We start from the raw sequence: 12,555 nt of genomic DNA, 5'->3' as shown, positions 1-12,555 counted from the left end.
TGTTAGCTGACAGCCATTGGCATTCGCGCCAATGCAATTCAGCAGCCTCTGGCTGCATCAGTCCCACTCCCAGCATCTTGCAGGTCCCTCTTTTCTGCTAACCCCGACAACCTCTGCCGCTTATGCTCCCACCCCTGCAGACTCCTGTGTTTGGGCCACCGCAGACTCCCGGGGCCATACAAGAAACCGAACATTCCACCACCACGCAGAAACTCTGGTGATCCCGATGGCTGCAGAAATTTTGTTACGCGATCTGACATTCCAAGCCCAGCCTGGTTGTCTTGATGATGATGAACGAAAACTGGCGTACATGGTCAATCTCTTCACTCGGCCTGTTCAATGCTTTATGGGAGCCAGTCGTTCTGACATTTCATTGCAGAGTTAGGGAAGGTTTTTAACCTTCCAGTATGGGGTCAGAAGGCTGTCCTCTGACTCCTGGACTTGCACCAAGGCAGAGGGACGGTGAGGACCTATGCAATCAAATTCCACACACTTGCAGTAGAGACAGGATGGAATGAGAGCTCTCTCATCACTGCCTTTTAGCGTGGACTGAATTCAGGGGTCCAGCATGAGATCGCTGTCTGGGACAAGCAGGATAGTCTGGATGATCTGATTAGTCTGGCTATTGGAGTTGACAACCAGGTAACTAAGTGGTGCAGGGAAAGAATGCCTCAAGCTTCTTACATACTGTCTGACTACCATCTTTCCTCACCCTCTCCCTCATCACCCAGCACCCAGTCCACAGAGGATGCATGCACCTGTTTCGGGAAGAATGAGAGTGGTACAGGAGAACAGGTTCCTGCCTCTATTTTGGTGATCCAGGACATTTCCGGTAAAAGAGCATACCCTTCAGCAGGGAGGGGAATCCTGGTGGGTCAGTTCTCTCTGCAATCAGCTTCCTGTGTTATGCTCACAGCTTCCTTATCGTGTGAGTCTCCGACCCATGAACTTAAAGCATTTATCGACTCCAGTGCAGCTGGGAATCTCTTGGACATCCCTCTAGCTCAAAGATGGGGAGTTCTGATTCAGGACATAAGAGAAAAGATCAACATCAAGGCCGTAAGTAGTTGATCTCTGGACACCGGCCAGATTCACTTTAGCACAGAACCCCTCAAACTTGTACTCGAAAGCAACCATATTGAAGAACTCTCCTTCTATCTGGTTGATTTGCCTGAACTGCCAGTGGCGTTTGGTCTCCCCTACCCTGTTATCGCAATATAACCCACGGTCAATTGGTCTGTTAAAGCACTCCAAGAGTGGGGACCAGCATGCCTGTATACCTGTCTGAGTCCAGCTCAAGCTCCATTCCATGAATCCCCTCCTGTGTCAGCTAAGAATGTGGACCTGTCTGGGATTCCGGCTGACTATGCAGATCTCCTTGAGGTCTTCAGTAAAAGGAAGGCCACCTCCCTGCCCCCACTCCGGCCATACAAATATGCCACAGACATCTTACCTGGCACTAGCCCTCCCTGGTGCTGGCTCTTTTCCCTCTCTTGTCCTGAAACAGTGGCCAGGGAAGAATGCATCAAGGAAGCATTGGCCATGGGGTTTATCCATCCATCAACCTCGCCAGCAGCAGCAGGCTTCTTTTTGTGAGCAAGAAAGATGGCAAGCTCTATCCCTGCACTGATTAATGGCCCCTCAACAACATCATTGTGAAGAATCGCTACCCTCTTTCCCTGCTGGCATCTGCATTTGAACACCTCTAGAGAGCAACCATATTTTCCAAAATTGATCTGTGCAGTACTTATAATCTGGTTTGTTTGAGAGAAGGGCATGAGTGGAAGACAGCTTTCAACACCTCTAAAGTACCCTGTGATGCCCTTTGCTCTGGTCAATGCCCCTACAGTTTTCCAGGCCTTGGTTAACAATGTGCATGCTGAACCAGTTTGTTTTTGTGTACTTAGAGCACGTCCTTATCAATTCCCACTCTCATCAGGAACACGTCCAGCATGTCCAGAGGGCTCTCAGATGGCTCCTTGAAAATAACGTGTACCTCGAGCCCGAGAAATCTGAGTTCCCTAAAGACCAGGAATCATTTTTCGGGCTATATACTGTACTTACCCCATCCAGTGTTCAAATGGACCCTTGTAATGTTCAGACAGTTAAAGAGTGGCCCTAACCATCTACATTCAAACAGGTATGGCGCTTCATGTGGTTTGCAAACTTTTATCGCCAGTTTTGGCTTTATTGCGGCTCCAGTTAATGCACTCACCATGAAGACCTCTGCAGGATTCCATTGGACAGACGACGCCGACCAAGCATTTTCGGGTTAAAGTGACATTTCACCACTGCTCTGGTGCTGCAACACCCAGACCCATCACGACCATTCATAGTCAAGGTGGATGCATCTGATGTTGGTATTGGAGCTGTCCTCTCTCAGCATTCATCTGTGGATAGCCAACTGTGCCTCTCTTTCCTGCCGCTTGACTCTAGCCAAGAGTAATTATGAAGTTGCGAATCAGGAACTTCTGGCTGTCAAGGGGGCCCTGGAGAAATAGTGACATGGGCTGGAGGGGACAGAGCATCTTTTCCTGGTTTGGACAGAGCACAAGAACTTTTCCTACACTCAGGACGCAAAGAGACTGAATTCTCGTCAAGCCTGGTGGGCTCTCTTCTTCACCCAGTTTAATTTCATCCTCACCTATCGTCCCAGCAACAAGAATACCAAGGCCGACACTCTCTCCCAGCAGTTCGATGGATCTGAGGACAATGACGATACGAAGCCCATCCTTCCTCACTCATGCATTGCTGCTCCGGTGATCCGGGGAATAGAGATGGAGGTGAGGGCTGCTCAACTATCGGACCTAGGCCCTGGTAGGGGACATCCCAACCGACTGTTTGTCCCTGCTGCAGTGCGCTTCAAAGTGTTGGAATGGGGTCACTCCTCCCATCTGGCTGGCCTTCTGGGATGTCAATGGACCCAGAAGTTTATAGACAATTTTGGAGGCCATCTATGTCCCAGGATGTCAATGACTTTGTATCTGCCTGTCCCACCTATGCTCAGATCAAGACAACACACCAGCGTCCTAAGGGTCTGCTATGTATGCTGCCTGTCTTCATTGCCCCTGGTCCCACCTTTCAGTGGATTTTATCACTTGGCTGCCGCCATCTAATGGAAACACTATCAGTTTGGTTGTTGTAGATTAATTTTCCAAGGCTGCCCATTTCATTGCCCTCCTTAAGCCCCCACCACGCTCATGGTTCAACATGTGTTCAGGCTCCCTCAAGCCATACTGTCTGATCGTGGACCACAGTTCAGTTCCCGTTTCTGGAAATCTTTCTGCTCTCTTACAGGAGCCACGACCAGCATCTCGTCTGGTTTTCACCCCTAATCCAATGGCCAGATTAAGAGTGAACCAGGAGTTGGAGACAACCCAGCGCGACCTTACCTCTTCCAACCCCACGTCCTGGAGCTCCCAATTGGTTTGGTTAGAGATTGCTCACAGTAACCTCCAGTTGTCCTCCACGGATATGTCCCCCCTCGAATGCCAGAAAGGATTCTAGCCACTGCTCTTCTCTGACCAGGAGATTGATGTAGGAGTTCCTATGTCTGAACAGCTGATCTGGTGCTACAAGCACACCTGGAGACCAGCCAGGGCTTCTCTGCTGTGTGCCCAGAAACAATATGCCCGGCAGGCTGATCGGCTTCGTCAACAGGTGAGCCCTTTCAAGCCAGGAGAGGAGGTCTGGTTGGCATCAAGGGATCTTCCCCTGAAAGTCGAGAGCCAGAAATTGGCTCCATGCTGTGTGGGGCCATTTGCAGTGGAAACAGCTGTCAACAAGATCTTGTATAGATTGCATCTACTAGCATCAATGAAGATTGACCCAGTATGTTTTCCAGCTTAATCTGGTTACTACCTCGCCCCTGGCCCCAGTCACCCCACCTTCCCCTCTTCCCTGCTTGGTAATGTGCAGCGCCTACTGGCATCTTGCTGGGTATGCGGTAAGGTCCAGTACCTTGTGGATTGGGAAGGGTATAGCCCTGAAGAACGTTCTTGGATCTGGTAAAGGGCATCTTGGACAAGTTGCTCCTCCAGGATTTCCAGTGGGAACAGGTCTGTGGCACCTCAGGAACTGTGCCCAGGGAGGTGGACTTGTCACAACCACGGACTCGGCTGGAGGATCTACGTGCCCAGCAAGCAGACTGCGCAGCAGATTCAGCAATTGTGCTCGTGAATATGCGCGTGTCAGCTAATTACTATTTGATTATGGCAGTATTTAACTCCCTTCTTTTCATTGTAGCGCTTGTCGAGGCTTGAGCAAAGCACAGCAACGTTTTGCTGCCTGCTTGCCTTCGGCCTTAACTGAGAAATGGGACTGTCAAGTCTACTGACGCTGAAGACGAGCAGTATTCGTTTTATATTTAGATATTTCGTTCAGCCATGATGTTGACATCTAGTTTCCCATTTGTTAAAGGCCCCCTTTGGCCTACCAATTGTTTTCTTTTCCCTTAAAATCCTGTTTGCATTAAAGTCTGTGAACTATCGACCAATTTCAGTGTCTCTCTCTCTCCACACTTGGGTCACATCCAAACATACTGACAGTGGGTTTCTAATGGAAATCAGCACAATTTGTAGACTCAATGATTACTAGCGCGAGTTGCATGTCATCATGGTGCAAATCTACCAACTGCAGGAACTCAAGGCATTAGAACTGTTACCAAAGTTCACTCTAAAAAAAAAAAATCATCTAATTCACTAAAGGATAAGTGAATGAAATCAGTTTCCTCTTCTGGGCCAACACTCCCATCATTGAGGCCTTACTTCCTATGTTGAGCAGACCTTATAATTCTCAGGCTCAACACCAGACTCCCAAAACAGGTACTCTGCCGTGGGAAGAGATTATAAAATGAGCAGAGGAGAAAGCATCATCCCCACTGACACCTGGCACGCAAAGTGGAGAAGCATTCAGAATGGTAATGTGAATCTCAAGTCCATGCACTGGAAGCACACAGAACCCTTGTGCAATCAGCAGAAGAACATTCCCCACAAACTATCTACCTAGTCAGTGGAAGAATCTGTGCTTACCATATTGGACTTACCAGCCACTTCAGAAACGAAACATCTCAAGTGGAAGCAAGTTATTCTTGATCCTGAGGCACTACCTCAGAAGAAGCGAACAAATATTGCGCTAATCTACTCCCAGATTGTCATAGAAACATCAAGATAGGGAAGGGAAGAGTCAAATGTGGCCCATGTGAAATTGAGAACTAAATGGAAATGGGCAGCAAAATTGGACTGTACCTATAATATACATTCTCTCTATTCTCTCCACCACTCTCTCTCCATAATGCAACTTAAAACATACCTACATGGTTTTTTACCTTTCCAATTCTGATAAATGGTTACTACCTGAAATGTTGATACTGCCTGATTTGCTAAGTTTTTGCAGCACTTTCTGTTTTCATTAAAAAAAACCTTTTTATAATGTTCATCTTTGAAAGATTGGCTAAATATAAACTGATCTGCTCAGGAACCTACCTTTAAAAAAATCATATCCTAAATTCAAACGCTTAACTGGATAGGAGCTAAGTTGAACAAATTTCTACGCTGACTAAAAATAGTTATCCAAAGGTTTCTCATATTTCTGATGCAAGAGAATTTGCTTCAGTCTAAATGTGTTCTTCTCAACTCCCAGTGGATACTGTGAAACTGTTACAATCTGAAAATTCTGGAAGCAAATTTTGGATGCTTAATTCTTTTTACCAAAAGTTGCTATTATTTATTAATGAACCAAGACAGGGTGTTCAATCATATGAAAAGATAGAAGGAGACCAAGGTCACATTATCCTGTACCTATTATACATTTGTACAGAAATTCTTCCAGCACTGATTGCCAAATAACGATCATTACAATTGAGCATCCCTGGCTGATTTTTCTTCATTTCTTTAAACTGAAGAATAACTGTAGTTGAGAGCAGCTAATTCATCACACAAATAACTGACCTAAAGGAACTCTGTAGACCTTATAACTCTGCTATACTTACTGAGAGAGATTAATAACTATACCCTCAATTTAGACAATCTTTCCTCTAACAAATATTATAAAATGAACAGATTATATATAAAGTTAAATGTAATACTTGTACTTAATACACTTTTATATTATTCAGGAGAACTGTCTTTTCAGGTTTAATCTTAAAAAGGAAATTCCAAAACCATTGTTATTATGTTGCATAACTACAGCTGATAATTAAGTAGGCCGCATAATAAAAGTTATTTTACCTGGCTAGCAATCCAGGAATTGTAAGTTCAAATTCTAAAACAACAGATTGACAATTTACATTCAGAAATTAAAAAGTTAGCATGAAGTGTCATATTGTTACAAAAGTCCAACTGGATTAGTAATGTTCTTCAGAGATGAAAGCCTGCCACGCTTATATATAGTCATGTACTTATGTGACTCCTGTCCCTCAATAACATTGTTGGTTCTTAAAGCTGTTGCTTCAAATCACAAGAAAGGATAATAAACGTTCTCACAATCTAGATATCAAACTGAGACACAAAGAAAACGCCTGGAAAATTTTCCAAATTAACAATTAGGGCAGGGGATCCCAAACTTTTTTATGCCAAGGACCAATACCATTAAGCAGGGGGTCCATGAACCCAAGGTTGGGAACCTCTGATTTAGGGTTAGTTATGCTGTAGAGTCAACAAAGTGCAGACAGTATAATTTTCAGAAATTTTAATCTATGCCTCAGGACACTTCTTCATCTTTCTAAATCTGCAGAGTTTCATTATCACTTAGGAGTGCTTTAGTAATGAGTCAACTGTGCTTCTAACACCACTAATAACATCGGATGTACTAAATCTAGGGCAGGCCAAGCACTATGAATTACACACACTGTATAACTGTAAACATCTTAAACATTAACACAGACTGTTTTAAAGTGAAAATGCTGACAACTGTAGAGGAGGGATAGCACAACAGAATCCTCCTAACAGGGATTGTTCTATGGCAAGCAAAATTCCAAACTAGCACAGCATAAATCACTGTTGAAGTTTCGAATATACTCTGGAATTGTCACTAACTTCCTGTTATTTTGCAGATATGATCATCTCAGAAAATGAAACCACTGTAGCCCATGGCTGCAGGGAATGTTGCACGGATTCCTGGGTGGACAAGAACTGTCATGAAATTATGAGCATGAAGTCCTATGTTATGTACTGCTCAAATTTTGGGAGCAATGTAGAGATATTGTCCAGTCAAGGCACTAAAATAAGTTGTATCACCTCTAACATAATTTTTTATTGTTTCATTTGCAGTTTTAATGGAACCAGCAGGATGAGGGGGAGCTGAAAATGGCCACTGTCCCTCTTTACTCCATTTGAGTCAAGAGAGAAGGAATTGTAACTTGAATGCCATGAATCTGGGCAGATCATCTGGGTAAACTTTGGCCTGCAGTTTCCATAGCTCTGACTTGCTGACTGAATCAACAAAGCCACAGGAAAGACAATGATTTCTTCGCAGCACTTTTTATCAACCCATCTGGGAGTTAAGACAACAATGGTATCCCCATCAAGTTTGAATCCACTTTCAGTATCAGACAAGAATTTTTCAGCTTCATGCTTAGGTAACCCTGGCAATGATTTTCCTGGTATTAACAGGTAGGGGAATCCTCACACCTTATCCATTACTCTTGCATTTAAATAGATGGTTGATGGATCTTTAATTTTTGAGGAATAATTCTTTGTGTTACATCAGCTCAAAAAGTTTGCTTTACTGGTGTCCTTACAACTTTATGCACTTCACCAAACATAGAATCAAAACCTAATATTATTCCATTGAAGGGCTTCAATGTGTTATTGGAATAAAACAATAAAGGGTTTAAGAAAAATATACTGCGATCAAACCTAGAGACACTTGGTCTTTGACCTGATACTTTATACTGGAATTGGTAACTACTGAGCATAGGCAGCACATTTTGTGCATGATCTGGGTTCATCAAAACTTCTATTTATGTAACACTTCAGAATTATGCCATTATGTTCACTTAATATATTCCACCATTCCAACATGGCTGATTTATTATCCTTCTCAACCCCATTCTCCTGCTCTCTCTGTAACCTTTGATGCCCTTACTAATCAAGAACCTACCAAGCATCACTTTAAATATATCCAATGACTTGGCATTTGTAGCTGTCTGTGGCAACGAATTCCACAGATTCACCATCCTCTGGCTAAAGAAATTTCTCCTCATCTCTGTTCTAAAGGGGTGTCCTTATATTCTGAGGCTGAGCTCTCTGATCCTGCACTCCTCTATGATAGGAAACATCCTCCCCACATCTACTCTATCTAAGCCTTTCAATATTTAATAGCTTTCAATGAAAACCCCTCATTCTCCTGTAAGTACTGGCCCGGAACCATCAAATACTCCTGATATGTTAACCTTTTCAATCCTGGGAGGGGTGATGACAACAGGTGACAGGGGCACTCGGGTCAATGTACTTGGTTGGATCAGGAAACTTGGTGCAATGACCACAAAGGCTCTCTGTGGTGAAAGGTATTGCCATCAGTGGACAGTGAGGGACTTGGCCCTGTCTATCAGCTCCCAAAGGTTCACCTAACACAAAATTTCAGCTTGAAAAACAGTAATGCTGCCACATTGTACAGGAATGTATTGAATACAGTGAATATTGTAATGATATGACTCGATTTGCTACATTGACTAGGCATAATTAATATATACTTGGAGGAGGAAAAAGCAGTTATGCCCTTTTGCGTCCTTAAAATGGTCAATTGGTCCAACTACCTGCAAATTCCATTCACCATCCGGAGAATGTATTTACTTCTTTATCAACATACGGCATGGAATAGGCCATAACAGCCCATTGAACTGCACCAGCCAGCAAACCCCTGAGGTAACACTAGCCTAATCACCGGACAAGTTACAATCCCCAATTAACCTAGCAACCTGCGGACTGTGGGAGGAAACTGGAGTACCTGGATGAAACGCACACAGCCATGAGGAGATCATACAAACTCCTACAGGCAGCAGCAGGAATTGAACCTAGGTCGCTGGTACTGTAAAGCGTTGTGCTAGCCACTATGCTGCCGTGCCACATTAGGGCTTTTACATAGAGGGTCAGGGAATTACTCAGTGGTGTTATATTTAGTGTGGATGGTAATGAAAAGGATTTGAAGGATGTTACAAGCCGTTTGAGCTCTTCTGGCTGATTATTGATGTACCTTGTTGTTGTTATGGATTTGTTGGGTGGAGATGTTTACTACGTAACCATAGAACTTAGAATTTCCAGGTTCCTTATGAAAATTGTCCGTTTTAGCATGTCCCTATTGGTTGAAAATGATGCTGTGGATGCTGAACAAGGATATTCCCCAATAGCCCTCATCTACTTCCCAGGATCTATCCATCCCTCCAGTTAGCACCAGACTATCCACCTCGGTCAGGTGGGTGGCCCCTTTGATGCAGTAAGTGGGGGACAACCACGTGGAAAAATCCTCTGACCAGGAAATTGATTTCAAAGGTCAGAGGTTCAAAGGTCCAATTTAATGTCAGAGAAATGTATACAATATACATCCTGAAATGCTTTTTCTTCACAAACATCCAAGAAAACAATTAAGTGCTCCAAAGAATGAATGACAGTTAAATGTAAGAAACCCGAAGTCCACCCCCCAGGCCCCTCTTCCTGTGCATAAGTGGCAGCGAATGACAATCCCCCCCTCCCCACCAATGGTAAAACAAAATAGCAAGCATTGGCACCGCCACTGAGCACTCAGCGCCAGCAAAGCAATTGCAAAGACACAGACTTGCAGTCACCCCATAGACTTCGCATTTCACCCGGCATTCAACATACCACAGGTTCTCTCTCTCCCTAATAAGGGAGAAGGAGGTGTCTCCATTTTTCCCAGTGAGCGGGGAAACATAACAAACAACTCGCTGGTTTACGATGTTAAAAGTCCGTTACTTCGCTTTTTTCAAGCTCTGTGCCTGAAGATCACAAAGACCCCAGGTCTTTGGGCACACAGTAGTGGATTTTCCGTCTTCCCCAGCGACACACGGGTCTCCTGCCATGACACTAACTCTCGATCCGCCCGTCTCCAGAGACCCAAGATCTTAGGCTTCCAAATCCAAGCCGGACTCTCAGGCTGAACCCTTGGCGTGCCGAACAACGGCCAGTCCTGAAACCGCGAGAACGGGTCCCATTCCCGCAAAGAACCGAAGTCAGTGTGTAACTCCAGGTCAGGGTCTTCAAAAGAACACTGAAAGGGAAAAACAAAGATATTAAAGATGGAAGTAGGGCTGTTTCCAAAGATGCAAGCAAAGGAATCACCGTTTAGCACCATCTTAACTTTGCTCCACCTCCCAAAAATTTAAGGTTATCTTAAGGTTTAAGGTTATTTTGACCTCCAAGGAGAAACCAATCCAAGGGCTGAAGAATAGCGAAAATCCAAATCTCGCATGTCTGAAATCTCAATGATCACAGTGTTGGAAAATCTGAACCTGCAAGTAACTTGTTCATCAAAGTAATCAAAATAGGATGCAATGTCTCTGAAATCAAAATAGGCATGCCCTTCTCCAAAGAGTCAATACCCATAGAGGTGATGTGGGTACCTGTATCTCCTTACGTAGGAGTCATCAGCTCACTCTGAAGGTCAGCTATTTCACAACTAAAGCCTTCACGTAATGAGATTCTCAGCAGTTAAATGCTGGAGAAAAGACTGTTAGTTGTTGCACAGTTTGCCACCATTAGTAGGTATCTGAACAGATTTCTGTTAGTTCAAAAGTTGTCCAGTCTGGTCTTTCAGTGTCAGCAAACTGGCTCTCTAAAAAAGTGTGAATACCAACAGTCTTGTGCAGTGTCCTAGGTTCCAGTGAGATCCTTCAACAATTGTCACAGCAGAGAATTTTGTAATCCAATTTATACTGACACAGGTGTAAATGGCTTTATTAGGTGCCTGCCTGAGCCCAGGAATAGTTCAGTAGCTCCAATGTGGAGTAGGAATGAAAGCAGTAATTTTCCATTGGTGTGATTGTCTTCATAAATGTTCTCTATTACACTCTACTTCAGGTAAGATCAAAATTATACTCCATAAACCTGAAAGATAAAAGCTCTTTGTGCAATCCTGTTTCCAGGCATATATCAGGCAGATTACAACGAATATAGCCCAAAACATTAATTAAAATGCAATTTTCTATTTCCCAAAAAATCTGTAAGTCTTTGGTCTTCAAAGTTCAAAGGAAATTTATTAACATTGTAGGTATATGTCACCATATACTCCCCTGAGTATTAGTAATCTGCTCAGTTTTTTTGAGTTTCATTTTCAGTGGCAGAATGGCAATTTTGAAGCATATTTTTATGGTGGGTTTCTATGCTCGTCCGATCATTTAATTATATTTCGTGGGGCTGCCTCAACTCAGCCTTAAATATACTGTATCTTCACCGTTTCTGTGCCTGACCTGGCCTTCAAGTCAATGGCGATTATCATGTTGATAATACAGTATTTGAGCTTCTGGCCTTCACACACAGAATGGAACCGGGGAGCTGAACTGGATGGTCGCCATTGTGACGTGCCCTGGAAGCGGATCCTGGTTGACCCGGTAGCGCTGACGCCGGCAGGCGGAGGGCGCTAAATACGAAGCAACGGCAACTCCAAAGGGTGGGCGGACCGAGGCAAAAAGTTGAACTGAGTTGAGTTGAGTTGAGTTGAGTTGAGTTGAGGTGAGGTGCGGGCGGGGTGCAGTGCGGTGCCTGCGTTCGCGCCTGAGCGATTCCAGTTCGCCGAACAGGCGACGGAGGCCCGGATCCGCTTGCCGTGGTGTTCCCCCCCGGGAGTCTCCCAGTGCATCGGGGAGGGGCACAACAACTGAGGGGCGAGGTCCGCGCTCCGAACTTGGGCTGCCGCCATTTTCGGCGTACGGGGAGGTGCACATTTCCACCTCCGCTCTGCTTCCTTGTTATTACTTTCTTCCGATTTAAGGTAAGCGCTTATTTGCTTTACGGTCGAAGTTGCTAAACTCTTTCTTGCACCGACAACTTCTCTGATTTTTTTTGTTTCACTTGTACGAAAGTACTTTCTTTCAATAGTATGTTAGCATTGTGTTCTCCTGGGTAGCCGTTGTAACCGAGGGCTCGGTTAGTTCTTGTCAGGCCATACGGCCAGTGTCCATTCTGCCCGGAAATATAACGAAAGTAGGAGTTGTGAAGAGAAACTAGAACTGCTTTGATAATATCTAGAGGATTTATCTGAATGCATGGCATGGAGGACAGTGTTTCTCACTGTAGCTCGGTACACGTGACAATAATAAACTAATTTACTAATGCTCATTCTCATTTTCAGCACCACTGCACGCTGTCCTCAGAGTAGTTGCATTGGGAGTAATACCACCGTCCATCTTCTGGATTGTGTATTTGACAGGAAGGTTTGGTAAGGGATGCTATCAAAAAACAGAGCTTGGGTTCCTTTTTGATTCCTCCTGAGTAGCCAGGCCAGCAATAAAAGTAACAGTGAAACCAGTAGTTTGAGTAACTATTTAACTTTTAAGAAAAAGAAAAAAGTAATTAGTAATTCAAGAAATTTTATGTAACACTT

The 12,555-nt window shown here is 44.2% G+C and overlaps 1 protein-coding gene across 5 annotated transcripts in view; it reads left to right on the top strand.

The window, feature by feature from the left end:
• The window catches only part of zgc:112980 (uncharacterized protein LOC503706 homolog), a 111,602-nt gene that overhangs the window by 30,119 nt on the left and 68,928 nt on the right, over nucleotides 1-12,555 (top strand). For 3 of the 5 annotated variants that reach the window (XM_063058895.1, XM_063058898.1, XM_063058897.1), the window contains exon 4: nucleotides 7,269-7,610. The gene's annotated coding sequence lies outside the window, so the exon portion shown is untranslated. Of the gene's footprint in view, nucleotides 1-5,666; nucleotides 7,611-11,804; nucleotides 11,944-12,555 lie in introns of those variants that run through there. The other 2 variants (XM_063058899.1, XM_063058894.1) reach the window with 2 other exon arrangements.

This window comes from Mobula hypostoma, chromosome 9, assembly GCF_963921235.1.
Source record: "Mobula hypostoma chromosome 9, sMobHyp1.1, whole genome shotgun sequence".
NCBI lineage: Eukaryota > Metazoa > Chordata > Chondrichthyes > Myliobatiformes > Myliobatidae > Mobula > Mobula hypostoma.
Note: the sequence above shows the minus strand (reverse complement) of the source record. Positions and strands in the feature narration are given on the sequence as shown.